This window comes from Triplophysa dalaica, chromosome 1, assembly GCF_015846415.1.
Source record: "Triplophysa dalaica isolate WHDGS20190420 chromosome 1, ASM1584641v1, whole genome shotgun sequence".
In the NCBI taxonomy this organism is placed as follows: Eukaryota; Metazoa; Chordata; class Actinopteri; order Cypriniformes; family Nemacheilidae; genus Triplophysa; species Triplophysa dalaica.
The window spans coordinates 26070588-26076734 of NC_079542.1; positions in this window are offsets into that span (position 1 = coordinate 26070588).

The window sequence follows — 6147 nt, forward strand, 5'->3', positions numbered from 1 at the left end:
TAGGCATTTTCACATTATGAGCTTCAACTTTTTAATTACACCTGTGTCATTCTTAAAAAGCATCGCGAACGCCTGTTTGTTAAATTGTTAGAGTAAAGTTCAAGATTAGTCACGTTTAACTGCAAATTGATTAGCGAGCAGTCAACACAGGCAAGACAGAATCAATTGATGCTCAGATAGTCTGAGAGGGTGAAAATGGGGGATCAGGGCTGAAAACAGATTCAGATAATGCCAAACACAGTGCAATGCCAAACAGTCTGCTGAAACATGACAGCACATAGACTCTGCCAATTACTCCACTTGCCTCTCTAATCCATATCACACTCTCAGAGATAGTCATCTACATTACACACTGAGAACACACACAGGCATTCAAAAAGCAAACACACACACACACACAATCAGGCATTGCAGCATCTCTGGCTGTTGCACGCTTCGTGTGTTTTGATGGGTAATTAGACATACATGGTGTGCATATGCTTGTCATTGTAAAGCTGTCAGAGGCCTCACGGCTCACGCATCACATCTAGTGCATTCACCCCCGACAAACACATGCTGATTGAAAAAATCTCCCTCTTCTTCGCTCTCTCTCACCTTCAGTAATGATGACTAACGTTAACTGGTCATGGATGCTTGCTTTATGTGGAGGATAGAGCTTATTGGTGTAACTGGATATGTCTTAACTATCTCTCTGGGAGCTGCAGCCTGAAGGACTCTCTCAGAACATCACAGCCACTGGAGCCTGTAATTAGTTGCCCTTTCATGCTGGCCTAGAATCACACCCTCTTCATCCCAAATCCAAACCTCAACTGTTATAAGATCTTTTAAATGCACTCAGTTAAGTGTTTGACAGTCAGCAGAGCCTATAACAAGCCACTTCACGGATACTTCAGCCCAGGTGATCCATCTGCCCACGCCTGCTTCGCACTTAAACGAGTCCCCCGGGACATCATGCGGGAGATTTGCATCTTCGGAGGGTCTCACCTTTCACCACTGCAACACCTTTACCCTCCCTTTGCTCCACCTAGATCCAGCCTTTGACCTCCCAGGTGTAATTTTACACCCCCTTTTAGCCTGAATGTCCATCTACCCCCATAGTTGTACCCATGCATGACCCCCAATTGATGTTCTGTTATGTACAAAATTCCATTGACGGATCTTATTAGTTTCCTTTATAAAGTCATCCAGATACCGATTCCCAGTAAGTCTAATGTGAAATGTCCATATGTCCTATGGTGTGACAGCAAATAAAATAAAATAAAATAAACGGTTAATATTATTATAAAATAGCATGCGTGAGAATCAATAAATAAAAAGATTATTCTTAATTGTAATTTTTTGCTATGTCACACCATATGTCTGGTTTCTTTATCAACTACCCAACTTTTTTTTCAAGAGATACTTGATAAAGCACATATTTTTTTTCAATTTAGTGTTTTAATAATAACAGTACATTTCTGTTATGTATACTTCTGTATATACAAAATGATGTATGTTTTATTTTCCATAATGTTTGGATTTTATGTTCTTTAGGATTACATTCTTATTTGTTTGTTTATTTATTTATTAATGATCTAATTACTTTTCAGTTTGTGGAAGATCTTAACTTCTGGCCCTCCAATGGAATGAGGTTGGTGGGACTTCCTTATTTTTTATTTCTAAATAAAAATCTGTTTAGAAATATTCATTATATTGCAATAATGTTTGGTGTCACTATTGGCACCGAAACGGCACACTTTTTAAATATTTTAATCAGCACTATATTTGCTAAAGATATTAAGGAAAACCCAGAGCTATTACTGTTATATAATAGACTTTTCCGTTTTTACCTGGAAGACTAAAACTAATGGTTAGTTTAAAATATAGAAGAGGGGGTGCACCAACTAGACCGTTCCAGTAACTGCATAGCAGCAATAAAAACACTTAGAATTCTACATGGCAACACCCCGGCAACCACTTATTTCTCAGAATCAAAGCACGGGTTTCTAAAGGAATCAAGTTAAGATTTTTACTCACTATCACTCCCAAACAGGATCATATTTTTTCCCCTTCGCTATAGCACTTATGATGTGAAGTTTCTATAGTGCACGAGACAATATACAGGTAACTGACATTTACCATATCAGTCTATTGCCTTTCCTTATGGATGTTGTCTTGTAAAACACACCCAGACCAAAATTCACAGTTCATTTATGTACTAGTCCCTTCCAAGATCTCCCAGGCACCTTTATTGCAGAGTATTGGTGTCCATCCAGTCTCATAACCCACAGTACGCTCTGCCAGCATCAGGAGACGAGAAGCAGGGCGAGTGACATTTACGGAACAATAGGCCCCTGATTTAGTTTCCGTGCAAGCATCTAGACGGTAAAGCTCACACGCACACTCATACACACAACTATACTGCAGGGTCTTTAATATGTTGGACCAGTTTCAGGACAAACAGTGGGGTGCTGCTCCTCCATGCACAGAGACCGGAGCATCAGTTCATCATCATCCATGACCCGCGCGGGCCCCTCCGGTAAAGTTTCACGCTTGGTTTCCCATATATGCTGGTTTGAGACCAGCCACTCTCATCCACGTTCAAATCCCACCGTAATAAAAGGAGCTGAAAAACTGCTCTGAGATCGGTGATAAAAGAGAAGGTCTGTCAACACCCCGTTTTTCTCGTCTGGATCTGAGTGCTGAGTGACGGACCTGTGGCGTGTTTCCCGGTGTTTTTAATCCGAGATGACTCCACGGGTCTGACCCACAGCAGCAAGTAGGCCTGAAAAGAATATAAACACGCACTTTTCCTGTGTCTCCCTCTCTCTCTCTTTCATTCATACAATTACACACACAAGGGTGTATAGTCTACTGGAGCTGAGGTCTAAATAACTACAAGAAACCCCACATATGCACACATTCATAGTTAGGGAGAAGCATGTTCACAATTGTTAGAAATCACAGCACCATCTGTTCCCTGTCTCAGATGTTTCCAAGCAAAGGCTCGAGTAGTTTACTTTGAGACAAGAAAAACCGGGCGGCCGACCCCAGGGTGAAGAAGAAGGCGAGTTGGAGTCAGGAAAAAGGGGTCTCGGGTTAGGGGAGCAGATGACAGAGATGGTATTACTTGATTGTTCTTCTGTATCACCGTCTACTTAGTAAATGGTAGAGGCAGACGCAAGCACACCGCATAACACACCCAAAACAATAATCCGGGAACTCTCTCGACAGTCTGAGCTAACTCAGACATGATCACATACACATGCTTCTTTAAAACTCACATGCTGCTTTAAACAGGCACACCTTCCCAGACAGATGGACAGGCGTGCACAGACTTTCTTTGGTTCTTACACTTTCTTGAACACACACACAGGGATTTGCTCTAACAGATACACTGTATCTCTCTCTCTCTCTCTCTCTCTCTCTCTCTCTCTCTCTCTCTGTCTCTCTCTCTCTCTCTCTCTCTCTCTGTCTCTCTGTCTCTCTCTCTCTCTGTCTCTCTCTCTCTCTCTGCTCTATCAACAGAACGGAGGTTAACTGGAGCAGTTAATTGCTCAGAGTGAGTCAGCGATGAGTGGAGTGTTTGGAAGTGGCACACACTCCCGTGCTGACAGCTGTCTTTATATAAACTGAACACCGCTCAACCCAGAGCGGTTTTCCGTCCAAAAAATCCTGACCGGCGCGGTTCTGCAACACGCCTTAGATCAGCAGGGAATGGAACAGACGCTGTAGTGCAGCAAACTGCACCTCCCAGCCCCCCCAAACCCCCCCCCCCCCATCCGTGCTTCACATTGTCCTGCTGTGTCTCCATGTCTCCTTCTCTCTTGGATTCTCTCTCTCTTTTCTCCTCCTCCCTGCTCGGCTGCTGCCAGAAGCCCAGCTGGCACTGTCATGTCTGATAGCCTGGAACAGACTGGGCGTGTGGAAGTGGGGGTGTGGGGGGCGGTGGGGGAATCAGCTACAGCACAATGCATTATGCATTACAAGGATACAGGAGTGTGTGTGTTTTCCATGATGTGATAGGAGTGTGCTCCCTTTGCCTCAAAGAGGTGAATAAGTACAACCAACATCATCATTCTAAAAAGAGAGAGAGAAAATGGAAAAGAGACGCATAATGTGCCATTTAGGCCGGCTGGAGCACAAAGGAAGTGCTCTTAATTTTTTTGAGCATGCGACATAATGCGGCCCATCACAAACACATGAATACAAACCTTATTCACATTTGTGCATGAACTACACAACAGCTGTGTGCGTATACACCTCCGGGCTAGCACAATCTCTGCGTGTGTGTGTGTTCTCTGTGGTCATGTTGGGGAGGAATTGTGCTGTATCGAGGTGACTGATGGCTCATGCCCACAGGCGAGGAGAGACCGTCATTTCTGGGCCTCGCACATTTCAGCCATCACTCAGGGATTAAAATGGAGAGATGAGAGAAAAAGTGCTTGATGCTTTCACCCTTTCACACAGCCCTAAAAATACCAGGCCTGGGGCAGGGAAAAGAGAAGAGGAAGAGAAACAAAAGAAAGACAGCAGAGATAGAGAGAAAGAGAGGAGGAGATATGAGCCTTCAAGCTCTCGGAGAAAATCAACAGGTGATGTAATTTATTCAAATAATGACTTCAGCTACCGTGGAGATTGTAAGTGTGTTTTGAGGGCATTAGGCACAAGCGCATAAAACAACAGAGGAAAAGAGACAATGAGAAGGAGAAACACTCATTTTCCATCCTCTCCCTATCCAGCTGTGCAGAGTAATCACACACAGCTAATAATGCTGTGGAGTCTTGTCCCACATCCACCACAATGAAACCCCAACATTATACCATTAACAATGGCAAGGGTCAATTCACTGTGTACATTACCCTTGGTCACAGGGGGCGTCGGATTATTCACTTAATACAGTGGAACGTAGGCGAGGACCCCTGGCTTGGATTCCTGTGAAGGATGGTGCAGTAGCAAGGGTTAGTCATATAAAGTTCCAGCCTTTAGGCAGGTTGGCTACGGAGATACTCAGTCTATGTAGCCTAATTAGTAAAGTACACTGTCAGTGCTGAGTGTTAAAAAGCTCATTGCGGTAAGATAATGTGGGGGCTTTAACAGCTCATCTTTCCTTTCGCTTTAGGGATAAATATAAGATGTCCGTTCATTCATTCATCTATCTGTCCGACTGGAGGCTTTCCTAAACTCAGCTGGTAAAGCATAGAGTGGGTTGCATATTCTTATAAAACGTATAGGTTGAATGCAGTATAAGTTGCCTTGAATTCAATTCTAAATGTAAGTATATGAGCATTGACATTAGATCAGATAAGTGCAAGTGCCCTTCTAGTCAGATATGTTGACCCATACCCAAAATGTGACCTCTGCTTCTAACCCATCCAGAGCAGTGAACACACGCACAGCGAGTCACGAACACACGTACACCCGGAGCAATCGGCAGCTATCACTGCACCGCCCGGGGAGCAAGTATGGGTAAGGTGTCTTGCTCAAGGGCATCGCAGTTGTTACACGCCGGCCCTGGGAATCGAACCAGCAACCTTCTGGTCAAGAGTCCGACTCTGTAACCATTAGACCACGACTAGTAAGAGGTAAGGTGAACTATCATCATTTGATATTTGATATCATCGTCTGTCATTTCAATTGTTCATGTTTGTTCAATTTGTGTTAAGTAGGTTGACTTTTGATTTTAATAAAAGTATCACGCTAAACTGAATGTAAAGATGAATAAATTAATTATTAAAGTTATGGTGAAAATAAAGTTATGGTGAAAATCTGTCATAATTTACTTATTTTGAAGAATGTTCTTAACTGGCCCCCATTTACTTGCAATGGTTTTGTATCTATACAATAACCAGTTTGTATGCCAACTTTCTTTAAATTATCTTCTAAGTTATATATATTATTATATATAATAATTATATATAATTATATATATATATTAGACTGAAAAAATTATTAAAGAGTATTGTCACAAATGAAATTATAGTTTTCCCTCTACAACAATTCTTCAGGTCAGTTGAAAAATAACTTGATGTAAAGCCTTAACATTCAGTCCTGTCAATTATTTCACAAACGTATATAATAAGACCTGCTTATTGCCGACAATATTTTTTTTTTATTTTTAAAAATATTTTTTTTTATTTTCAATGATAATTTAAAGGGATAGTTCAC